Raw genomic sequence first — 26,897 nt, 5'->3', positions numbered from 1 at the left:
TCTCCAGGTGGCATCATAAGTGTTGCTCTTCCCCTGCACTTGTTATGACTTATTGGACTAGCTTTGTGACTATGGGCAGTACATGACAATTTTTCTTTTAAATTAAAGAAATCCTGTGTTTTAAAAACTTGTGAAAATATATTTAAAAGCAGAGTCAGGGAGACTGCCACACCATTTTGCCCACTACAAGTACCTACTGATACCAAGAGATAGTACAATAGCCTCTGTTTTTATAGGACTTATTATATTAGCTCTATTCTTTTTTTATATTTTTTATTATACTTTAAGTTCTAGGGTACATGTGCACAACGCGCAGGTTTGTTACACATGTATACATGTGCCATGTTGGTGTGCTGCACCCGTTAACTCGTCATTTACATTAAGTATATCTCCTAATGCTATCCCTCCCCTCTCCCCACACCCCACAACAGGCCCCAGTGTGTGATGTTCCCCTTCCTGTGTCCAAGTGTTCTCATTGTTCAATTCCCACCTATGAGTGAGAACATGCGGTGTTTGGTTTTTTGTCCTTGCTATAGTTTGCTGAGAATGATGGTTTCCAGCTTCATCCATGTCCCTACAAAGGACATGAACTCATCTTTTTTATGGCTGCATAGTATTCCATGGTGTATATGTGCCACATTTTCTTAATCCAGTCTATCATTGTTGGACATTTGGGTTGGTTCCAAGTCTTTGCTATTGTGAGTAGTGCTGCAATAAACATACGTGTGCATGTGTCTTTATAGCAGCATGATTTATATTCCTTTGGATATATACCCAGTAATGGGATTGCTGGGTCAAATGGTATTTCTAGTTCTAGATCCCTGAGGAATCGCCACACTGTCTTCCACTATATTAGCTCTATTCTAAACTGTAACTCTCCAGAGAAAAAAATAGAAAATAGGGAACAAAGGTAAGGCAATTTGACTAATGAAAAGAGGATGCAAATTAAAAGCAAACTGGAAAGCAAGAGCGATATTAAGGGTGTGGTGAGAGACTGAAGTGGAGATTCTTGAGAAATATGTCAGAGTATGCTCTGGTTTGGGAAATTGAAGAAGAGGTTAGATATTTAAAGTACAATCCCATTGGTGATAAATGACCATCCTTTTCTTCTGACTCCTTCCCCAACTGGTCATCCCTCACACAACCGTATACAGCAGGCACATTTCAGGGCTTAGAATGACACACCAAGTAACAACCATCTTTTACAAGGTTGTGAAGAGCTTGCCAGAAGGCTAAGCCAGGGAATCTGTTCAATTCCATTGGCTCCCACCATCAGTTGCTGGAATAGGAACCCCCTAATAACATAGACAGCCATCAGTGATGCAAACATGATAAGTAAGACAGAACCCATCCCGAGGTGGGAGATCTCCGGGGAATAGATCAGGCTCCTATCCATCTCAAAGAGGTAGAAAAAATCTTGGACTTTGTCTTCCTCCTCAGACACAGGATTAAAATTGCCCACTAGGGTGTGTTGATAGTCTTTACTCCTATTATCACTGCTGCATGACAATGCTGCTTCTGGCTACAGTGGTTGTTGTATTCATCACCCTCTTTATAGATCAGCATGATCCAATTACTTCCATTGAAGACATGAGTCTGGTTGGGTCTGCCTACCTCCTCCCTGTTACTTTTATTGATTGGCACTAGGCCTGCCCCAGATATGTGATTACTAGCTTCCCAGCATGCCCTGAACATGTATATGTATATATCTGGGCCCTGGTCCACAGTGCTCTCAAAGCTTTTGTTAAACACTGGTTTCAGCCACTTCAGTAGAGCCAACTTGTTCCCTGACTCTTTACCTTTTTCTCTACCAGGTCACAGGTTTTTTCTTTGGTGTGACAGCACTGTCTTTCTGCCACAGCCAGGAGTAGCAGCAGTGGCAGTCTAGCCTTTTGGTAGCTGTAGAAAAGGGACATCTTGCTACAGGCAAGGGGAATAGGAAAGTCTCAGAATTCTCCAGCAAATACCTGTCTGAGGCTGGGACATGGGGCTAGATGTGAACCCCAGTCCTAGAGTCAGTGTCAACTCATAACCTTTTGCATTATATTTAAATTGGAATTGGCAAGAGAAGAAAGAAAGATATAGATGTGAAATAGCCTACATAGTGCCTGGCATATAGTAGGCATTAAATAAAATGTCTAAGGCTGTGCTGTCTGCTTTCAATGATAACAGCACATTGTAGGACAATGAATATGAATATTATACTAATTTGATACAGGTTAATGTGCAGTCACTACCTCAGGGATTTGCTAGCTTACTTACCCTGGGGTTTTGCTCTCTGGTAGCCAATGACTTCTGGTAGTGCAATATTTTAAGCCCCACAAAATGAATTTTGTGCCACCGGTGGTTTCTGAGGCACAGTAAGCAGCCAGCCAGTGGGCAGTGGGTATTTTCATGAGCTGCCTAGACTTTCATGTTCAGAGAGTATCTATTATGTAATTTATTCAAGATTTAACACATATTTGTTATGACTTCTCTGGTAGATTATTACATTGCTCATCCATATTCAGTGTCCCTCCCTGCAGCATCTCTGCCTTTAGAAGGGTTATACTTCCCTACTCCTTCAAAAATCAGGCTTAGACATATGACTTGCTTCAGTCAACGAACTATGAGCAGAAGTGACATGTGTGACTTCTAGGTGGAAGCTTAAAGAAACAGTGCTTGCTTTGCCACATTCCCTTTCCCATATGCTTTGTTGACTGGCAACATCCCAGATGGTTCCTTTTCTATTGACTAGTGTCCCAGAGTGAGGTCAACTAAGATTTACTATGAGTAGAACCATCTACACTGCCCTTCTACCAACCTATTTTGGACATGTAGTATGGCAAGAAGCAAACATTTATTATAAGCCACTGAAATTTTGAGATTGCTTCTTACTGAAGCATAACCTAGCTTGTAAAGCTTCCAAGGATGCCAGAAGAGTGACTATAAGCAATTCATCTGCAGTTGGTATATGATATGGTTAGGTTCAGTGCCCCACCCAAATCTCATCTTGAATTGTAATCCCCATAATCACCATTTGTCAAGGGCAGGAGATGTTGGGAGATGACTGGATCATGGGGGTGGTTTCTCCCATGCTGTTCACATAGTGAGTGAGTTCTCACAAGATCTGATGGTTTTAGACGGGGCTCGTACCCTTCACTCTCTCACTCTCTCTCACCTGCTGCCATGTAAGACATGCCTTTGCTTCTCTCTCACCTTCCACCATGATTATAAGTTTCCTGAGGCTTGCCCAGCAATGTGGAACTGTCAATTAAACATCTTTCCTCTATAAATTACCCTCAGTCTCGGGTATGTCTTTATAGCAGTGCGAGAATGGACTAACACAGTACATGACAACTCTGAGCTTGGGCTGAGGGTCTAACTCACTTCTTGCTTTGATTCTGGTATAAATATTGAAAATCCCAAGTCACAGAGCTCAGGAAGTCCAGGTGTGAGAGTCCTCTAAAGACAAAGACTGTTCTGTGACTAAGCAGTCTCTCTCTTTGCCCCCTCTCTATAGGTAATGATGTAGAACCTCTGAGCTGGCCCCCTGAGGTCCCAGTTCAGTGACTGTCAAAACTTTATGAGAAGTATATTGTAAATCTTTGCTTTCTCTCATCATAAACCAGTGTGAGAGTTGGCATTGTGTTGCAATGGGAATTTTCTGCTTTTAGTGGTTTGACACTTTAGCCCTTTTGTTACAAATCCAGTTTTAATTTTCTTTACATAGTCCAGGCACAGCACATAAAGCTCTGTACACTGGGGAGGGCTATATGGTCAGTTACATTAGGGGCTAAGTTTTTTATTTTTTTTTTAACTTTGCTGAAATTGATTACAAGTGTTTTAACAAGTACCCAGGTTATTTCCTTGTCTGGGCAGCTCAGGGACAAGGGGGAAACCAAGTTGTCAGAGCATACACAAAACTTGTTGGTATTCATTCTGGTATAAATATTGAAATTGGTGAATTTGGGAAAGCCCTGTATGGGAAGGTACATAGCAGATGGGTGGAAAACAAAGTACTGACTACCACTGCTTTTTCTAGCTTTTGTTTTACTTTGATAACATTTTACATATGTATACACTTTTTAACTACTACCCAGAACAAGGTATCAAACATTTCCAACATTCCAAAAAGTTCCCTTATCCTCTTCCTCATCAATACGTCCCCATTCCAGAACAAGCAACTGTTCTGACCGCTATCATCTTAGATTACTTTAGCCTGTTTCAGCAATTTGTACCAATGGAATCACATAGTATGCACATTTTTGTGTATGATTTCTGTATAACTGGGTTTTTAAAATTTTTAATTTTAACTTTTTCTGGGTGCATAGTAGGTGCATATTTCTATGGGTTACATGAGATATTTTGATACAGATATGCAATGCATAATAATCACATCAGGGTAAATGGGGTTCCCATTACCTCATGCATTTATCCTTTGTGTAACAAACAATCCAATTATACTTTTACTTGTTTTTAAATGTACAATTAAATTATTTTTGGCTATAGTCATGCTGTTGTGCTAGGAAATACTAGGTCTCATTCATTCTTTCTACTACTTTTTGTACCTATTAACCCTCTTGAATCCCCCTCCACCCCCTGATTTCCCTTCTTAGCCTTCTACACTCTGTCTCCATGAGTTCAACTGTTTTAATTTTTAGCCCTCATAAATCAGTGAGAATATGCGATGTTTGTCTTTCTGTTCCTGACTAATTTCACTTAACATAATGACTTCCACTTCGATCCATGTTGTTACAAATGACTGGATCTCATTCTTTTTATGGCTACATAGGTCTCCACTGTGTATATGTACCACATTTTCTTTATTCATTCATCTGTTGATGGACACTTAGATTGCTTTCAAATCATGGCTATTGTAAATAGTGCCTCAATAAACATGGGAATGCAGATCTCTTTTATATACTAATTTCTTTACTTTTACATATACACCTAGGAGTGGAATTACTGGATTGTATGGTAGTTATATTTATAATTTTTTGAGGAACCTCCAAGCTGTAATCCATAGCGGTTTTACTAACCTACATTTCCACCAGCAGTGTACGAGGGTTCCCTTTTCTCCACATCCTCCCCAGGCATTTGTTATTGGCCGACTTTTGGATAAAAGCCATTTTAACTGAGGTGAGATGATATCTCATTGTAGTTTTGATTTGCATTTCTCTGATGATCAATGATGTTGGGCACCCTCCTATATACCCATTTGCCATTTGTATGTCTTCTTTTGAGAAATGTGTATCAGATCTTGGGATCTTTTTCTTAATTGGATTATAATATTTTTTCCTATATAATTGCTTGAGTTCCTTACATATTCTGGTTATTAATCTCTTGACAAATGCGTAGTTTGCTAATATTTTCTCTCATTCTGTGGGTTGTCTCTTCACTTTATTGACTGATTGTTTCCTTTGCTGTGCAGAAGCTTTTTAACTTGATGCAATCCCATTTGTCCATTTTTTCTTTGGTTGCCTGTGCTTGTGGGGTATTACTGAAGAAATATTTGCCATGTTCAGTGTCCTGGAGAGTTTCTCCAATGTTTTCTTATAGTAGTTTCATGGTTTGAAATTTTAGATTTAAGTCTTTAGTTCATTTTGATTTGATTTCTGTATATGACAAGAGATAGGGTCTAGTTCCTTCTTCTGCATATGAGTATCCAGTTTTCTCAGTATCCAGTTTTTCTCTCAGTATTGGAGAGACTGTTTGTTACCCCATGTACGTCCTAGGCATCTTTATCATAAGTGAGTTCGCTGTAGATGTATGGATTTGTTTCTGGGTTCTCTACTCTGTTTCATGGGTCTAGTCTATGTGTCTGTTTTTCTGCCACTACTGTGCTGTTTGGTTATTATAGCTCTGCAGTATAATTTAAAGTCAGGTAATATGATTCCTCCAGTTTTTTTTTTTTTTCCTTTTTTGCTTAGGATAGTTATGGGTATTCTGGGTATTTTGTGGTGCAACATAGATTTTAGAGCTTTTTCTATTTTTGTGAAGAACGTCATTGGTATTTTCATAGGGATTGCAATTAATTTATAGATTGCTTTGGGTAGCATGGACATTTTAACAATATTTATTCTTACAACACATGGACATGGAATATCTTTCCATTTTTGTGTGTCTCCTCTTCAATTTTTTGCATCAATGTTTGATGGTTTTCATTGTAGAGATCTTTCACTTGTTTGATAATTACTAGATATTTTATTTTTTTTACAGCTATTGGAAATGGGATTACCTTTTAATTTCTTTTTCATATTGTTCACTGTTGGCACATAGAAATGTTATTAATTTTTTGTTCTTTTTTATTATTATACTTTAAGTTCTGGGATACATGTGCAGAACGTGCAGGTTTGTTACATAGGTATACATGTGCCATGGTGGTTTCCTGCACCCATCAACCTGTCAGGTACATTAGGTATTTCTCCTAATGCTATCCCTCCCCTAGCCATGCAGCCTCTGACAGGCCCTGGTGTGTGATGTTCCCCTCCCTGTGTCCATGAGTTCTCATTGTTCAACTCCCACTTATGAGAGAGAACTTGCAGTGTTTAGTTTTCTGTTCCTGTATTAGTCTGCTGAGAAAGATGGTTTCCAGCTTCATCCATGTCCCTGCAAAAGACATGAACTCATCCTTTTATATGGCTGCATAGTATTCCATGGTATACATGTGCCATATTTTCTTTATCCAGTCTATCATTGATGGGCATTTCGGTTGGTTTCAAGTCTTTGCTATTGTGAACAGTGCTGCAATAAACATACATGCACATGTGTCTTTATAGTAAAATGATTTCTAATCCTTGGGGTATATATCCAGTAATGGGATTGCTGGGTCAAAAGGTATTTCTGGCTCTACATCGTTGAGGAATCACCACACTGTCTTCCACAATGGTTGAACTAGTATAAACCCTCACCAACAGTGTAAAAGCATTCCTATTTCTCCAAATCCTTTCCAGCATCTGTTGTTTCCTGATTTTTAAGTGACCTCCATTCTAACTGGCATGAGATGGTATCTCATTGTTGTTTTGATTTGCAGTTCTCTAACGACCAGTGATGATGAACTTTTTTTCATATGTTTGTGGGCCACATAAATGTCTTCTTTTAAGAAGTGTCTGTTCATATCCTTCGCCCATTTTTTTGATGGAGTGGTTTTTTTCTTGTAAATTTGTTTAAGTTCCTTGTAGATTCTGGATATTAGCCTTTTATCAGATTGATAGATTGCAAAAATTTTCTCCCATTCTTTAGGTTGCCTGTTCATGCTGAAGATAGTTTCTTTTGCTGTGCAGAAGCTCTTTAGTTTAATTAGATCCCATTTGTCAATTTTGCCTTTTGTTGCCATTGCTTTTGGTGTTTTAGTCATGGAGTCTTTGCCCATGCCTATGCCCTGAATGGTGTTGCCTAGGTTTTCTTCTAGGGTTTTTATGGTTTTAGGTCTTACGTTTAAGCCTTTAATCCATCTTGAGTTAATTTTTGTATAAGATGTAAGGAAGGGTTCAGTTTCAGTTTTCTGCATATGACTAGCCAGTTTTCCCAGCACCATTTATTAAATAGGGAATCCTTTCCCCATTGCTTGTTTTTGTCAGGTTCATCAAAGATCAGATGGTTGCAGATGTGTGGCATTACATCTGAGACCTCCGTTCTGTTTCATTGGTCTATATATCTGTTCTGGTACCAGTACCATGCTGTTTTGGTTACTGTAGCCTTGTAGTATAGTTTGAAGTCAGGTAGCATGGTATCTTCAGCTTTGTTCTTTTTGTTCAGAATTGTCTTGGCTATACGGGCTCTTCTTTGGTTCCACATGAAATTTAAAGTAGTATTTTCTAATGCTGTGAAGAAAGTCAATGGTAGCTTAATGGGGACAGCATTGAATCTATACTCTGGGTAGTATGGCCATTTTCACAATATTGATTCTTCCTATCCATGAGCATGGAATGCTTTTCCATTTGTTTGTGTCCTCTCTTATTTCCTTGAGCAGTGATTTGTAGTTCTCCTTGAAGAGGTCCTTCACATCCCTTGTAAGTTGGATTCCTAGGTATTTTATTCTCTTTATAGTAACTGTGAATGGGAGTTCACTCATGATTTGGCTCTCTGTTTGTCTATTATTGGCATGTAGGTATGCTTGTGATTTTTGCACATTGATTTTGTATCCTGAGACTTTGCTGAAGTTGCTTATCAGTTTAAGGAGGTTTTGGGCTGAGAAGGTGGGGTTTTCTAAATATACAATCATGCCCTCTGCAAAGAGAGACAAATTGACTTCCTCTCTTCCTATCTGAATGCCCTTTATTTCTTTCTCTTGCCTGATTGCCCTGGCCAGAACTTCCAATACGATGTTGAATAGGAGTGGTGAGAGAGGGCATCCTTGTCTTGTGTGGATTTTTCAAAGGGAATGCTTCCAGCTTTTGCCCATTCAGTATGATATTGGCTGTGGGTTTGTCATAAATAGCTCTTATTATTTTGAGATACGTTCCATCAATACCTAGTTTCTTGAGAGTTTCTAGCATGAAGCGGTGTTGAAATTTATTGAAGGCCGTTTCTGCATGTATTGAGATAATCATTTGTTTTTTGTCATTGGTTCTGTTTATGTGATGAATTATGTTTATTGATTTGCATATATTGAAGCAGCCTTGCATCCCAGGGATGAAGCTGACTTGATTGTGGTGGATAAGTTTTTGATATGCTGCTGGGTTCCATTTGCCAGTATTTTATTGAGGATTTTTGCATCGGTGCTCATCAGGGATATTGGCCTGAAATTTGTTTTTGTTGTTTTGTCTCTGCCAGGTTTTGGTATCAGGATGATGCTGGTCTCATAAAACGAGTTAGGGATGATTCCCTCTTTTTCTATTGTTTAGAATAGTTTCAGAAGGAACGGTTCCAGCTCCTCTTTGTACCCTGGTAGAATTCAGCTGTGAATCCTTCTGGTCCTGGGCTTTTTTTTTGTTGGTAGGCCATTAATTACTGCCTCAATTTCAGAATTTGTTATTGGTATATTCAGGGATTCAACTTCTTCCTGGTTTAGTCTTGGGAGGGTGTATGCTTCCAGGAATTTATTCATTTCTTGTAGATTTTCCAGTTTAATTGCACAGAGGTGTTTATAGTATTCTCTGATGGTAGTTTGTATTTCTGTGGGATCAGTGGTGATCTCCCCTTTATCATTTTTTATTGCATCTATTTGATTCTTCTCTGTTTTCATATTGGTCTTGCTAGCATCTATCTATTTTGTTAATCTTTTCAAAAAAACCGTCTCCTGGATTCATTGATGTTTTTCGAAGGGTTTTTCATGTCTCTATCTCCTTCAGTTCTCCTCTGATCTTAGTTATTTCTTCTGCTAGCTTTTGAATTTGTTTGCTCTTGCTTCTCTTGTTCTTTTAATTATGATGTTAGAGTGTTGACTTTAGACCTTTCCCACTTTCTCCTGTTGGCATTTAGTGCTATAAATTTCCCTCTAAACACTGCTTTAGCTGTGTCCCAGAGATTCTGGTACATTGTGTCTTTGTTCTCATTGGTTTCAAATAACTTACTTGTTTCTGCCTTAATTTCATTATTTACCCAGGAGTCATTCAAGAGCAAGTTGTTCAGTTTCCCTGTAGTTCAGTTTTGAGTGAGTTTCTTACTCCTGGGTTCTACTTTGATTGCACTGTGGTCTGAGACACTATGTGTTATGAATTCCATTCTTTTGCATTTTTTGAGGAGTGTTTTACTTGGAATTATGTGGTGAATTTTAGAATAAGCATGATATGGTGCTGAGAAGAATGTGTATTCTGCTGATTTGGGGTGGAGAGTTCACTAGATGTCTATTACGTCCTCTTGGTCCAGAGCTGAATTCAAGTCCTGAATATCCATGTTAATTTTCTGTCTCGTTGATCTGTGTAATATTGACAGTGGGTTTTAAATCTCCCACTATTATCATGTGGGAGTCTAAGTCTCTTTGTAGGTCTCTAAGAACTTGCTTTATGAACCTGGGTGCTCCTGTATTGGGTGCATATATATTTAGGATAGTTAGCTCTTCTTGTTGCATTGATCTCTTTACCATTATGTAATGCCCTTCTTCATCTATTTTGATCTTTCTTGGTTTAAAGTCTGTTTTATCAGAGACTAGAATTGAAACCAATGGGTTTTTTTGCTTTTCATTTGCTTGGTAAATATTCCTGCATCCCTTTATTTTGAGCCTGTGTGTGTCTTTGCATGTGGGATGGGTCTCCTGAATACAGCACACCGATGGGTCTTGACTCATTATCCAATTTGCCAGTCTGTGCCTTTTAATTGGTGCATTTAGCCCATTTCCATTTAAGATTAATATTGTTATGTGTGAATTTGATCCTGTCATTATGATGATAGCTGGTTATTTTGCCTGTTAGTTGATGCAGTTTCTTTATAGTGTTGATAGACTTTACAATTTGGTATGTTTTTGCAGTGGCTGGTACCAGTTTTTCCTTTCCATATTTAGTGCTTCCTTCAGTAGCTTTGTAAGGCAGGCATGGTGGTGACAAAATATCTCAGCATTTGCTTGTCTGTAAAGGATTTTATTTCTCCTTTGTTTATGAAGCTTAGTTTGGCTGGATATGAAATTCTGGGTTGAAAATTCTTTTCTTTAAGAATGTTGAATATTGGCACCCCCTCTCTTCTGGCTTGTAGGCTATCTGCAGAGAGACCCACTGTTAGTCTGATGGGCTTCCCTTTGTGGGTAACATAGGCTTTCTCTCTGGCTGCCCTTAACATGTTTTTCTTCATTTCAACCTTGGTGAATCTGATGATTATGTGTCTTCGGGTTGCTCTTCTCAAGGAGCATCTTTGTGGTATTCTCTGTATTTCCTGAATTTGAATGTTGACCTGTCTTGCTATGTTGGGGAAGTTCTCCTGGATAATATCCTGAAGAGTGTTTTCCAACTTGGTTCCATTCTCCCTGTCACTTTCAGGTACACCAAAAAAATGTAGGTTTGGTCTTTTCACATAGTCCCATATTTCTTGGAGGCTTTGCTCATTCCTTTTCATTCTTTTTTCTCTAATCTTGTCTTCATGCTTTATTTCATTAAGTTGATCTTCAGTCTCTGATATCCTTTCTTCCACTTGATTGATTCAGCTTTGATACTTGTGTATGCTTAACAAAGTTTTTGTGCTGAGTTTTTCAGCTACATCAGGTCATTTATTTTCTTCTCTAAGCTGGTTATTCTAGTTGGCAATTCCTCTAACCTTTTTTTCAAGGTACTTAGCTTCCTTGCATTGGGTTAGAACATGTTCCTTTAGCTCAGAGGAGTTTATTACCCACCTTCTGAAGCCTACTTCTGTCAACTTATCAAACTCATTCTCTGTGTAGTTTTGTTCCCTTGCTGGCAAAGAGTTGTGATCCTTTGGAGGAGAAGAGGCATTCTGGTTTTTGGAATTTTCAGCCCTTTTGCGCTGGTTTTTCCTCATCTTCATAGATTTATCTACCTTTGGTCTTTGATGTTGGTGACCTTCAGATGGGGTTTTGGTGTGGACGTCCTTTTTGTTGATGTTGAGTCCATTCCTTTCTGTTTGTTACTTCTCCTTAAACAGTCAGGCCCCTCTGCTGCCGGTCTCCTGAAGTTTGCTGGAGGTCCACTCCAGACACTGTTTGCCTGGGTATCACCAGTGGAGGCTGCAGAACAGCAAAGTTTGCTGTCTGTTCCTTCCTCTGGAAGCTTCATCCCTGAGGGGCACCTGCCAGATGCCTGCCAGACCTCTCCTGTATGAGGTGTCTGTTGACCCCTGCTGGGAGGTGTTTCCCAGTCAGGAGGCATGGGGGTCAGGGACCCACTTGAGCAGGCTGTCTGTCCCTTAGCAGAACTCGAGCACTGTGCTGGGAGATCCACTGTTCTCTTCAGAGCTGGCAGGCAGGAATGTTTAGGTCTGCTGAAGCTGCACCCACAGCCACCCCTTCCCCCAGGTGCTCTGTCCCAGGGAGATGGGAGTTTTATCTATAAGCCCCTGACTGGGGCTGCTGCCTTTTTTTCAGAGATGCCGTGCTCAGAGAGGAGGAATCTAGAGAGGCAGTCTGGCTACAGCAGCTTTGCCAAGTTGCCATGGACTCCACCCAATTCGAACTTCCTGGTGGCTTTGTGTACACTGTGAGGGAAAAATCACCTACTCGAGCCTCAGTAATGGTGGACACCCCTCCACGCACCAAGCTCCAGCATCCCAGGTTGACTTCAGACTGCTGTGCTGGCAGTGAGAATTTTGAACCAGTGGATCTTAGCTTGCTGGGCTTTGTGGGGGTGGGATTCACTGAGATAGACCACTGGGCTCCCTGGCTTCAGCACCCTTTCCAGGGGAATGAATGGTTCTGTCTCACTGGCATTCCAGCTGCCACTGGGGTATGAAAAAAAAAAAAAAAAAAACTCCTTCAGCTAGCTTGGTGTCTGCCGAAATGGCCACCCAGTTTTGTGCTTGAAACCCAGGGCCCTGATGGTGTAGGCACCTGAGGGAACATCCTGGTTCATGGGTTGTGAAGACCATAGGAAAATCATAGTGTCTGGGCTGGAGTGCAGCATTCCTCATGGCACAGTCCCTCGTGGCTTCCCTTGGCTAGGGAACGGAGTTCCCCTATCCCCTGTGCTTCCTGGGTGAGGTGATGCCCCACCCTGCTTTGGCTCACCCTCCATGGGCTGCACCCACTGCCTAACCAGTCCCAATAAGATGAGCTGTGTACCTCAGTTGGAAATGCAGAAATCACCCACCTTCTGCGTTGATCTCTCTGGGAGCTGCAGACCAGAGCTGTTTCTATTCATCCATCTTGCCCACCACCTGAAATGCTACTAATTTTTGTATGTTTATTTTGTATTCTGCAACTTTACTGAATTTGTTTATCAGTTGTAATAGTTTTTTGATGGAGTCTTTTTGATTTTCCAAATATAAGATCATAACATCTGCAAACAAGGATAATTTGATTTCTTCCATTCCAATTTGGATGTACTTTATAACTTTCTCCTGTCTGATTGCTCTAGCTATTACTTACAGTACTAGGTTGAATATCAGCAGTGAAAGTGGGCATCATTGTTATGTTCCAGATCTTAGAGGTAAGCCTTTCAGTTTTTCCCTATTCCGTATGATACTAGCTGTGGGTCTGTCATATATGGCTTTTATTATGTTGAGGTGTGTTCCCTCTATCCTCAGTGTTTTGATGGTTTTTATCATGAAGGGATGTTGAACTTTACCAAATGCTGTTTCAGAATCAATTGAAATGATCATATGGTTTTTTGTCCTTTATTCTGTTGATGTGATGTATCACATTGATTGATTTGTGTATGTCAAACCATCCTTGGATCCCTGGGATATCAACATGGTCATGATGGATGAACTTTTTTATGTGTTATTAAATTTGATTTACCCTAATACCAAAATCAGACAAAGACACATCAAAAAAAAAGAGAAAACAATAGGCCAACATCACTGGTGAATATTGATTCAAAAATCCTCAGCAAAATACTGGCTGACAGTATCAGACAAAAATCAGACAAAGGCAGTATTTTGCTGAGGATTTTTGCATCAATATTCATCAGTGATATTGACCTATTTTTTCTTTTTTTTTCATGTGCCTTTGTCTGATATTGGAATCAGAGTAATACTGCCTTTGAAGAATGACTTTGGAAATATTCCCTCCTCTTCTATTTTTGGAATAGTTTGAGTATGATTAGAATCAGTCCTTCTAAAAGTTTGGTATAATTTAGGAATGAAGCCAATTAGATCCCATTCTTTTCTTTGCTGGGAGACTTTTTATTATGGCTTTGATCATGTTATTTGATATTGGTCTGTTCAGGTTTTGGGTTTCTTCATGGTTCAATCTTGTTAGGTTGTATGTGTCTAGAAATTTGTCCATTTCTTCTAGAGTTTCCAATTTATTGGCATATATTTGCTCATAGTAGCCACTAATTATTCTCTGAATTTCTGCATTATGAGTGGTAACATCTCCTTTTTCATCTTTGATTTTATTTATTTGAATATTCTCTGTTTTTTTCTTATTCTGACTAAAGGTTTGTTGATTTTGTTTAACTTAAAAAAACAACTTTTGTTTAATTTATCTTTTCTATTGTTTTCTTCATTTCAAATTGATTTATTTCTACTCCAGTCTTTACTATTTCTTTTCTTGTACTAATTTTGGGTTTGGTTTGTCTTGCTTTTCTGGTTCTCTAACATGCATTGTTAAGTTGTTCATTTGAACTTTTTCTTCTTTTTGATGTGAGGCACTTACAGCTATAAACTTCCCTCTTACTTTCACTGTATCTCTTAGGATTTGGTCTGTTGTGTTTTCATTATCATTGGTTTCAAATAATTTTTCAATTTCCTTCTTAATTTCTTCATTGACCCACTAGTCATTAAGAAGCATATTGTGTAATATCGATATGTTTTATAGTTTTCAAAAATTCCTCTTGTTTTTGATTTCTAGTTTCATTCTTTTGGGGTCAGAGAAGATGCTTGAGATTATTTCAAATTTTTTGAATGTCTTAAGACTTGTTTTCTGACCTAACATATGGTTTATCATTGGGAATGATCCATGTACTGAGGAAAAGAAGGTGCATTCTGCAGTCATTCAATAAAATGTTCTGTAAAAATCTATTAAGGTCCATTTGTTCTACAGTGTGCAGATTAAGTCAGAAGTTTCTTGTCTGAAAGATCTGGCCAGTGCTGAAAGTGGAGTGTTGAAGTTTCCAGGTATTATTGTATTGAGGTGTATCTCTCACTTCAGCTTTGATAATATTTGCTTTATATATCTGGGTGCTTCATTGTTGCATGCATACATATATGAAATTTTTATATCCTATTGCTGAATTGACTCCTTTATAATTATATAATGACCTCCTCTGTCTCTTCTTATAGTTTTTGTCTTGACATCTATTTTTTCTGGTATAGGTATAGCTACTCCTACTTTTTTCGTTTCCATTGCCATGGAATATATTTTTTCATCACTTTATTTTCAGTCTACTGTGTTTCTTGTAGGCAACAGATCATTGGGTCTTATTTTTTTGTTGTTTGTTTTAATCCATTCAGCTACTCTATGTCTTTTGATTGGAGAGTTTAGTCCATTTACATTCAATATTCTTATTGATAATTAAGAACTTACTTCTGCCACTTTGTTACTTGTTTTCAGATTGATTGTAATCTTCTTTCTTTCCTTCCTTCTTGTTTGACTTTTAGTGATTTTCTCTAATTGTATGATTTAATTTCTTCTGTTTTATTTTTTGTGTATCTTTTGTATTTTTTTGACTTGAGGATACCATGAGGCTTTTAAATATTATCTTATAACTCATTATTTTAAGCTGGAAAAAACCTTAACACTGTTTGCCTAAACAAACAAAAAAGCAAAAAGAAAACTAATAAAAATTCCACACTTTAACTTTGTCCCCCACTTTTTAACTTTTTACTATTTCTATCTTATCGTGCTGTCTATGTCTTGAAAAGTTGTAGTTATTATTTTTATTTGGCTCATCATTAAGTCTGTCTACTTAGGATAAGTGGAGTTCACACACTACAGTTACAATGGCATAATACACTGTGTTTTTCTGTGTGCTTACTATTACCAGTGAGTTTTGTACCTTCAGATGATTGCTTATTTCTCATTAACACTCTTTTCTTTCTGACTGAAGTACTTCCTTTAGCATTTCTTGTAGGACAGGTCTCGTGTTGATAAAATCATTTGGCTTTTGTTTGTCTAGAAAAGTCTTTATTTCTCCTTCATGTTTGAAGATTATTTTCAGCAGATAAACTATTCTAGGTTAAAAGATTTTTTTTCCTTCAGCACTTTAAATGTCTCATGCCACTCTCCTGACCTGTAAGGTTTCCACTGAAAAGTCTGCGGCCAGACATACTCCATGGTATGTTATTTCTTTTCTCTTGCTGCTTTTAGAATCCTTTCTTTATCCTTGACCTTTTGGAGTTTGATTATTAAATGCCTTGAGATAGTCTTCTTTGGGTTAAATCCGTTTGGTGTTCTATAACCTTCTTATACTTGGATACTGCTATGTTTCTTTTGATTTGGGAAGTTCTCAGTTATTATCACTTTGAATAAATTTTCTAAGCATATCGCTCATGTAACTCCTCTTTAAAGCCAGTTACTCTTAGATTTGCCATTTTGATGGTATTTTCCAAGTCCCATAGGTGTACTTCATTGTTTTTTATTATTTTTCCTTTTGTCTCCTCTGACTTTGTATTTTCAAATAGCCTGTCTTCAAGCTCACCAATTCTTTCTTCTGCTTGATCAATTCTTCTTTTAAAAGTCTCTGATACATTCTTCAGTATGTCATTGCATTTGCCAATTCCACAATTTCTGCTTGATTCTTTCTATTTATTTCAACCTCTTTGTTAAGATTATCTTATAGAATTTTGAATTCCTTCTCTGATTTATCTTGAATTTCTTTGAGTTTCCTCAAAACAGCTATTTTGGACTTCTTGGGAAGATATTAGATAGAAGGCAGGACTAGCTTGCAGCTCCAGCTTGGATGGACAGAGCAGCATGTGGAGACTCACATCATGAACTTTTGCTCCAGAACTACTGCAGGAATATACCAGGAAAGCTGAGAAAATTCACAGACCCTTTGAAGGAAGTGGATTTCTCCTGCAGGACCCAGGAGACAGCCCAAATACTGTCAGTGTCCAAGCTGTGACAGTGGGAAAGGGGGATCATTGGCCTCCAAACACACACCCTCACTGGGGAACCCAAAGGTCTAGATAACTGGAGAAGGGTTTGACCTTACATGGAGCTGAGTCAATTTAGACAGCCAAATGAAATACAGGGGTAGAGGAAGCAGTGGGAAAAGCCCTGTGGGCTCTCTGAGTCCCCAGGGAAGCCATTTCAGACTTGTCTCACAGGGGCCCTTGTGGAGGGCTGCCAGAGGAACTGGGAAAAGACCACAGGGAGAAACCTCCAGCTGAACTTTGTAACAATTCCAACTGAATACAAAATCTCCTGACCAGAACTTGGGGGAGGGCATGAAACTGGTGTGCAGACTTGACAGGTGGGGAGGTGCAAAAGTACTGCTTGCTTTTTCAGTTGGGAGGCTGGAATCCTGGGGAAGGTTCTCAGCCCTGCTCACCCACTGCCTGAAAACAAACTCGATGCTGTTGTGGGGGGCACACCTAACTGTGGCTCCACCTGATGGTCCTTTCCTACCCACCCTGGTAGCTGAAGACAAAGGACATATTCTCTTGAGAGTTCTAGGGCCCCACTCACCACCTGATCGTCCCTATAATACCACAGCTGATGCTCTCTTGAAAGCACTACCTCCTTGCAAAAGGCTAACCAGCACAAAATGGTGCATTAAACAACCAAAATTAAGGACTCTCACAGAGTCCATTTCACTCCCTTGCCACCTCCACTGGAGCAGGTACTGGTATCCACAGCTGAGAGAACTAAAGACCGTTCACATCACAGAACTCTGTGCAGACAACCCCCAGTGCCATCCTGGAGCCTGGTAGCCCTGCTGGGTGGTTAGATCCAAAAGAGAAATAACAATCACTAGAGTTTGGTTCTCAGGAAGCCACACCCCTAGGAAAGGGGGGAGAATACTACATCAATGGAACACCCTGTGGGACAAAAGAATCTGAACAGCAGCCTTGAGCCCCAGCAGTCTTGAATCTTCCCACTGACACAGCCTACCAAAATGAGAAGGAACCAGAAAAACAATTCTGGTAATATGACAATACACGGTTCTTTAACACCTTCCGAAATAACACCAGCTTGCCAAGCAATGGATCCAAACCAAGAAGAAATCCTTGATTTACCTGAAAAAGAATTCAGAAGTGTGATTAGTAAGCTAATCAAGGAGGCACTAGAGAAGGGTGAAGTCCAATTTAAGAAAATCAATAAAATGATACAAAATATGAGGGGAGAAATATACAGTGAAATAGCATAAATAAAAGACAATTACAACTTTAGGAAATGACACATTTAGAGAAATGCAAAATGTACTGGAAAGCCTCAGCAATAGAATTGAACAAGCAGAAGAAAGAACTTCAGAGCTCAAAGACAAGGTTTCTGAATTAACCCAATCCAACAAAAACAAAGAAAAAAGTATTTAAAATATGAACAAAGCCTCTAAGAAATTTGGGATTATGTTAAACAACCAAACCTAATACTAATTGGTGTCCCCAAGGAAGAAGATAAATCTAAAAGTTTGGAAAACAGACTTGAGGAAATAATTGAGGAAAACTTCCCTGGTTTTGCCAGAGACCTAGGTATTTAAACACAAGAAGTTCAACAAACCCCTGGGAAATTCATCACAAAAAGATCATTGCCTAGGCACATAGTCATCAGGTTATCTAAAGTCAAGATGAAGGAAATTTTCTTAAGAACTGTGAGGCAAAAGCACCAGGTAACTGGTAAAGGAAAACCTATCAGATTAACATATCAGCAGAAACCCTACAGGTAAGGAGGGATTGGGGCCCTATCTTCAGCCTCTTTAAACAGAACATTTATCAGCCAAGAATTTTGTATCCAGTGAAACTAAGCTTCATAAGAGAAGGAAAGAAACAGTCTTTTTCAGACAAATAAATGCTGAGAGAATTTGCCACTGTCAAGCCAGCACTACAAGAACTGCTAAAGGGAGCCCAAAATCTTGAAACAAATCCTGAAAACACATTGAGACAGAACCTCCTTAAAGCATAAAACTCACAGGACCTATAAAACTAAAATACAATTTAAAAAACAACAAAGTATACAGGCAACAAATAGCACAATGAATGGACTAGTACCTCACATCTCAATCTAACATTAAGTGCAAATGGCCTAAATGCTCCACTTAAAAGATACAGAATGACAGAATGGATAAGAATTCACCAACCAAGTATCTGCTGCCTTCAAGAGAGTCACCTAACACATAAGGACTCACAAAAACTTAAGGTAAAGGGGTGGAAAAAGACATTCCATGAAAATGGACACCAAAAGTGAGCAGGGGTAGATATTCTTATACCAGACAAAACAAACTTTAAAGAAACAGTACTCAAAAAAAGACAAAGAGGGACATTATATAATGATAAAAAGCTTTGACCAACAGGAAAATACCACAATCCTAAATATATATGCACCTAACACTGGAGTTCCCAAATTTATAAAACAATTACTACTACACCTAAGAAATGAGATAGACAGCAACACAATAATAGTGGGAGACTCTAATACTCCACTGACAGCACTAGACAGGTCATCAAGACAGAAAGTCAACAAATAAACAATGTATTTAAACTATACCCTGAAACAAAGGGACTTAACAGATATTTACAGAACATTCTACCCAACAACTACACAATAGACATTCTATTCATTGGTGCATGGAACTTTCTCGAAGATAGACCATATAATAGGTCACAAAACAAGTCTTGATAAATTTAAGAAAATTGAAATTAATCAAGTACTATCTCAGACCACAGTGGAATAAAATGGGAAATCAACTCCAAAAGGAACCTTCAAAAACATGCAAATACATGGAAATTAAATAACCAGCTCCTGAGTGATCATTGGGTTAACAATGAAATCAAGATGGAAGTTAAAAAAGTCTTTGAACTGAACAACAACAGTGACACCACCTATCAGAACTTCTGGGCTAGAGCAAAGGCAATGCTAAGAAGAAAGTTCATAGGCCTAAATGCCTTCATCAAAAAGTCTGAAAGAGCACAAATAGACAATGTAAGGTTACACCTGAAGGAACTAGAGAAACAAAAACAAACCAAACCCAAACCCAGCAGAAGAAAGGAAATAACCAAGATTACAGCAGAACTAAATGAAATTGAAACGAAAAAGCAATACAAAAGATAAATGAAACAAAAAGCTGGATCTTTGGAAAGATAAATAAAATTGATGGACCATTAGTGAGATTAACCAAGAAAAGAAGAGAGAAGATCCAAATAAGCTCAATTAGAAATGAAATGGGAGATGTTACAACCAACTCCACAGAAATACAAAAGATCATTCAAGGCTACTATTAATACCTTTATGTATGTAAACTAGAAAACCTAGAGGAGATGGATAAATTCTTGGAAAGATAAAACCCTCCAAGCTTAAATCAGGGAAAATTAGAAACCCTGAACATACCAGTAACAAGCAGCAAGATTGAAATGGTAATAAAAACATTACCAACAAAGAAAAGTCCAGGACCAGACAGATTCACAGCTGAATTCTACTAGATATTCAAAGAAGAATTGGTACCAATCCTATTGGCACTATTCCACAAGATAGAGAAAAACAGAATCCTTTCTAATTCATTTTATGAAGCCAGTATCACCCTAATATCAAAACCAGGAGAGGACATAACAAAAAAAAGAAACTAAAGACCAATATCTCTGATGAACATAGATGCAAAATTTATTAACAAAATACTAGCTAACTGAAACCAACAGCATATCAAAAAAATAATCCACTATGATCAAGTGGGTTTCATAGCAGAGATGCAGGGATGGTTTAATATAGGCAAGTCAGTAAGTATGATACACCACATAAACACAATTAAAAACAAAAATCACATGATCATCTCAGTAGATGCAGAAAAAGCATTTGACAAAATCCAGCATCACTTTATGATTAAAACACTCAGCAAAATTGTTACACAAGGGACATACCTCAATGTAATAAAAGCAATCCATGACAAATCCAGAGCCAACATTATACTGAATGGGTAAAAGTTGAAAGCATTCCCTCTGAGTACTGGAACTAGACAAGTATGCCCACTCTCACCACTTCTATTCAACATAGTACTGAAAGTCCTAGCCAGAGCAATCAGACAACAGAAAGAAATAAATGGCGTCCAAATCTGTAAAGAGGAAGCCAAACTGTTGCTGTTTGCTGATGATATGATTGTATACCTAGAAAACCCTAAAGACTCATCCAAAAAGCTTCTGGAATTGGTAAATGAATTCAGCAAAGTTTCAGGATACAAAATTAATGGACACAAATCAGTAGCTCTGCTATACAACAACAGCAACCAAGCTGAGAATCAATCAAGAAGTCAATCCCTTTCCCAATAGCTGCAAAAAATAAAATACTTAAGAATATACCTGACCAAGAAGGTGAATGACCTCTGCATGGAAAGCTACAAAAAACTGCTGAAAGAAATCATAGACAACACAAACAAATGGAAACACATCCCATGTTCATGGATGGGTAGAATTAATATTGTGAAAATGAACTTACTGCCAAAAGCAATCTACAAATTCAATGCAATTCCCATCAAAATACCACCATCATTCCTCACAGAACTAGAAAAAGCACTCCTAAAGTTCATATGGAACCAAAATAGAGCCTGCATATCCAAAGCAAGACTAAGCAAAAAGAACAAATCTAGAGGCATCACATTACCTGATTTCAAACTATATTGTAAGGCCATAGTCACCAAAACAGCATGATACTGGTATAAAAATGGGCACATCGCCCAATGGAACAGAAAAGAAAACCCAGAAACAAAGCCAAATACTTACAGCCACCCGATCTTTGATAAAGCAAACAAAAACATAAAGTGGGGGAAAGACACACTATTCAACCAATGGTGCTGGGATAATTGGCAAGCCACATGTAGGAGAATAAAACTGGATTCTTATCTCTCACCTTATAAAGAAATCAACTCAAGATGGATCAACAACTTAAATCTAAGTCCTGAAACTATAAAAATTATAGAAGATAACTTTGGAAAAATCCTCCTAGACATTGGCTTAGGCAAAGATTTCATGACCGAGAACCCAAAAGCAAATGCAACAAAAACAAAGATAAATAGGTGGGTCTTAATTAAGGTAAAGAGCTTTTGCATGGCAAAAGAAAGAGTCAGCAGTGTAAACAGACAAACCACAGAGTTGGAGAAAATCTTCACAATCTGTACATTTGACAAACGACAAATATCCAGAATCTACAATGAACGAAGACAATCCCATCAAAAAGTGGGCTAAGGACATGAATAGATAATTCTCAAAAGAAGATATACATTTGGCCAACAAACATATGAAAAAATGTTCAACATCACTAATTATCAGGGAAATGCAAATCAAAACCACAATGCGATACCACCTTACTCCCACAACAATGATCATAATCAAAAAATTAGAAAATAATAGATGTTAGCGTGGATGAAGTGAAAAGGGAACACTTCCATACTACTGGTAAGAATGTAAACTAGTACAACCACTGTGGAAAACAGTGTGGAGATTCCTTAAAGAACTAAAAGTAGAACTACCATTTGATCCAGCAATCCCACTAGTGGGTATCTACCCAGAGTACAAGAAGTAATTATACAAAAACAGATACTTGCACACGTATGTTTATAGCAGCACAATTCACAATTGTGAAAAATACGGAACCAGTTCAAATGCCCATCAATCAACTAATCAATGAACTGTGATATATATATATATGATGGAATGATATATATATATATATACATATGATGGAATTATATATATATATATGATGGAATACTACTCAGCCATAAATACGAATGAATTAACAGCATTTGCAATGACCTGGATGAAATTGGAGACTATTATTGTAAGTGAAGTAACTTAAGAATGTAAAACCAAACATCATATGTTCTTACTCATAAGTGGGAGCTAAGCTATGAGGATGCAAAGGCATAAGAATAATACAATGGACTTTGGGGACTCAGAGGAAAGGATGGGAAGGGGGTGAGGAATAAAAGACTACAAACTGGGTTCAGTGTATATTACTCATGTGATGAGTGAACCAAAATCTCACAAATCACCACTAAAGAACTTATCATGTAACCAAATACCACCTATTCAACAAAAACCTATGGAAATTAAAAAACAATAAACAAAAAAAAAACTATCTTCCTATCTTAAGAAAAATAGCTATTTTGAATTCTTTTTCTGAAAAGTACAATATCTCTGCCTCTCCAGGATAAGTCAGTCCCTGGGTGTCTTATTTAGTTCATTTTGTAAGGTCATGTTTTCCTGGATGGTCCTGAGGCTTGTGAATGTTTGTTGGTGCCTGGGCATTGAAGAGTTTGATATTTATTGTAGACGGGGATTGTGAGGCATTGCACTGAACTCAGTGCTGCCCTATTATGACAGAAAACAACACCAGACCAAACTCAGCTGACACTTACCCATGGAGGGAGCATTTAAGACAGCCTTAGTGAGAAAGGAATCGCCAATCCAAGCAGTCCAAACTTGAGTTCCCACAAGCCTCACCACCATGAGCTAAAGCAAGATGGGGCTCTTAATAAACTTGAAAGGGAGTCTAGGCCACAAGGACTGCAAATCCTAGGTGAGTCCTAATGCTGAACTGGGCTCAGAGGCAGTAGACTTGGAGGCACACGATGTACCGAGACACCAGCCAGGGTGCCTAAGGGAATGGTGGCAACACCCCTCCTTTAACCCCAGGTTGCATAGCTCATGGCTCCAAAAGAGACACTTTCCTTCTGCTTGAGGAGAGGAGATGAAAGAGTGAGGAACACTTTTTCTTGCATCTTGGATACCAGCTCAGTCACAGCAGGATGTTGCACTGGGCAGAGCCATGAGGGCCCCGTTCCAGGTCCTGGGTCCCAGACATTTCTAGACACACTCTGGGAAAAAAAGAGAACCTACTGCCTTGAAGGGAAGAACCCAGTCATGGCAGGATAGATCACTTGCTAACTGAAGAGCCCTTGGACCCTGAATAGAAAGCAGCAATACCTAGATATCACATTGAGACCCTTTGGTGAGTCCCTGAAACTTGCTGGGTTAAGGTGAGAGTGTACACATTCCCAGCTGTGGTGGCTCTGAGGAGAGACTCCTTCTGCCTGAGAAAAGCAGAAGAAAAACTAAAGGAGACTTTGTTTACATCTTAGGTACCAGCTAAGCAGGGGGTAGAGTACCAAGTAGGCTCTTGGGGTCCAGGATTCCAGGCCATGGTTCTTGGACAGCATTTCTGGACCTGCTCTGGGCCACAGGGGAGCCCACTGCTCTGAAGGGTGAGTCACATGCCAGGAAGCATTCACCACAAGATGACTGATGAGCCCTTGGACCTTAAGTGAGCATGAGTTGTAGCCTGGGAGTACTCCCTTTGGGCCTATGGTGTGGTGGCCATGAGGTGAGAATCCATTGCCTTTGGAAAGGGAAGGAAAGTGTGGGAAGGACTGCATCTTATAGTTTGAGTGCCAGATCAGCCACAGCACAATAGAACACTAGGTAGACTTTTAAGGTTTTTGGCTATAGATTCTGGCTTCCAAAGGCATCCATGGACCCACCCCTAGCCCTCTGACCCCTGACAGGCCCCGGTGTGTGATATTCCCCTCCATGTGTCCATGGGTTCTCATTGTTCAATGCCCACTTATGAGTGAGAACATGCAGTGTTTTGTTTTCTGTACTTGTGTTAGTTTGCTGAGAATGATGGTTTCCAGCTTCATCCATGTCCCTGCAAAGGACATGAACTCACCCTTTTTTATGGCTGCATAGTATTGCATGGTGTATATGTGCCACATTTTCTTTATCCAGTCTATCATTGATGGGCATTTGGGTTGGATCCAAGTCTTTGCTATTGTGAACAGTGCTGCAATAAACATATGTGTGCATGAGTCTTTATAGGAGAATGATTTATAATCCTTTGGGTATATAACCAGTAATGGGATTGCTGGGTCAAATGGTATTTCTAGTTCTAGATCTTTGAGGAATTGGCACACTGTCTTCCACAATGGTTGAACTAATTTACACTCCCACCAACAGTGTAAAAGCGTTCCTATTTCTCTACATCCTCTCCAGCATCCATTGTTTCCTGACTTTAATTATTGCCATTCTACCTGCCATGAGATGGTATCTCATTGTGGTTTTGATTTGCATTTCTCTAATGGCCAGTGATGATGAGCTTTTTTTCATATATTTGTGGGCTGCATAAATGTCTTCTTTTGAGAAGTGTCCGTTCATATCTTTTGCCCACTTTTTGATGGGATTGTTTTCTTCTTGTAAATTTGTTTAAGTTCTTTGTAGATTCAGGATATTAGCCTCTTGTCAGATGGATAGATTGCAAAAATTTTCTCCCATTCTGCAGGTTGCCTGTTTACTCTGATGATAGTTTCTTTTGCTGTGCAGAAGTTCTTTAGTTTAATTAGATCCCATTTGTCAATTTTGGCTTTTGTTGCCATTGCTTTTGGTGTTTTAGTCATGAAGTCTTCGCCCATGTCTATGTCTTGAATGGTATTGTCTAGGTTTTCTTCTAGGGTTTTCATGGTTTTAGGTCTAACGTTTAAGTCTTTAATCCATCTTGAATTAATTTTTGTATAAGGTGTAAGGAAGGGATCCAGTTTCAGCTTTCTGCATATGGCTAGCCAGTTTTCCCAGCACCATTTATTAAATAGGGAATCCTTTCCCCATTGCTTGTTTTTGTGAGGTTTGTCAAAGATCAGATGGTTGTAGATGTGTGGGGCTATTTCTGAGGCTTCTGTTCGTTCCATTGGTCTATATATCTGTTTTGGTACCAGTACCATGCTGTTTTGGTTACTGTAGCCTTGTAGTATAGTTTGAAGTCAGGTAGCATGATGCCTCCATGTTTGTTCTTTTGGCATAGGATTGTCTTGGCAATGCAGGCTCTTTTTTGGTTCCATAAGAAATTTAAAGTAGTTTTTTCCAATTCTGTGAAGAAAGTCAGTGGTAGCTTGATGGGGATATCATAGAATCTATAAATTACTTTGGGCAGTATGGCCATTTTCACGATACTGATTCTTCCTATCCATGAGCATGAAATGTTTTTCCATTTGATTGTGTCCTCTTTTATTTCCTTGAGCAGTGGTTTGTAGTTCTCCTTGAAAGGTCCTTTACATCCCTTTTAAGTTGTATTCCTAGGCATTTTATTCTCTTTGTAGCAATTGTGAATGGGAATTCACTCATGATTTGGTTGTTTGTCTATTATTGGTGTACAGGAATACTTGTGATTTTTGCACAATGATTTTGTGTCCTGAGACTTTGCTGAAGTTGCTTATCAGCTTAAGGAGATTTCAGTCTGAGATGATGGGGTTTTCTAGATATAAAATCATGTCATCTGCAAACAGGGACAATTTGACTTCCTGTTTTCCTAATTGAATACCCTTTATTTCTTTCTCTTGCCTGATTGCCCTGGCCAGAACTTTCAATACCATGTTCATTAGGAGTGGAGAGAGAGGGCATCCTTGTCTTGTGCCAATTTTCAAAAGGAATACTTTCAGTTTTTGCCCATTCCGTATGATATTGGCTGTGGTTTTTTCATAAATAGCTCTTATTATTTGGAAATACGTTCCATCCATACCTAGTTTATTGAGAGTTTTTAGCATGCAGAGGTGTAGAATTTTGTCAAAGCCCTTTTCTGCATCTATTGAGATAATTATATGGTTTCTGTCATTGACTCTGTTTATGTGATGGATTATGTTTATTGATTTCTGTATGTTGAAACAGCCTTGCATCCCAGGGATGAAGCCGACTTGATCGTGGTGGATAGGTTTTTTGTTGTGCTACTGGATTCGGTTTGCCAGTATTTTATTGAGGATTTTTGCATTGATATTCATCAGGGATATTGGCCAGAAGTTTTCTTTTTTGTTGTGTCTCTGCCAGGTTTGGTATCAGGATGATGCTGGCCTCATAAAATGAGTTAGGGAGGATTCCCTCTTTTTCTGCTGTGTGAAATAGTTTCAGAAGCAATGATAGCAGCTTCTCTTTGTACTCCTGGTAGAATTTGGCTGTGAATCCGTCTGGTCCTGTACTTTTTTTGTTGTTGTTGGTAGGCTATTAATTGCTGCCTCAATTTTAGAATTTGTTATTGTCTATTCAGGGATTCAACTTCTTCCTGGTTTAGTCTTGGGAGGGTGTATGTGTCCAGGAATTTATCCATTTCTTCTAGATATTCTAGTTTATTTGTGTAGAGGTGTGTATAGTGCTCACTGATGGTAGTTTGTATTTCTGTGGGATTGGTGGTGATATCCCCTTTATCATTTATTTATTTATTTATTTATTTTATTATTATTATACTT

At 38.6% G+C, this 26,897-nt stretch overlaps 1 pseudogene; it reads right to left on the bottom strand.

The window, feature by feature from the left end:
- Window positions 1-975: 975 nt before the first annotated feature.
- LOC100615670 (cation-dependent mannose-6-phosphate receptor-like) lies at window positions 976-1,916 on the bottom strand (annotated as a pseudogene).
- Window positions 1,917-26,897: the final 24,981 nt, after the last annotated feature.

The sequence above is a fragment of the Pan troglodytes genome, chromosome X (genome assembly GCF_028858775.2).
Source record: "Pan troglodytes isolate AG18354 chromosome X, NHGRI_mPanTro3-v2.0_pri, whole genome shotgun sequence".
Taxonomy (NCBI): Eukaryota; Metazoa; Chordata; class Mammalia; order Primates; family Hominidae; genus Pan; species Pan troglodytes.
The sequence above is the reverse complement of the archived record's forward strand: the minus strand, read 5'-3'. Positions and strand labels throughout refer to the sequence as shown.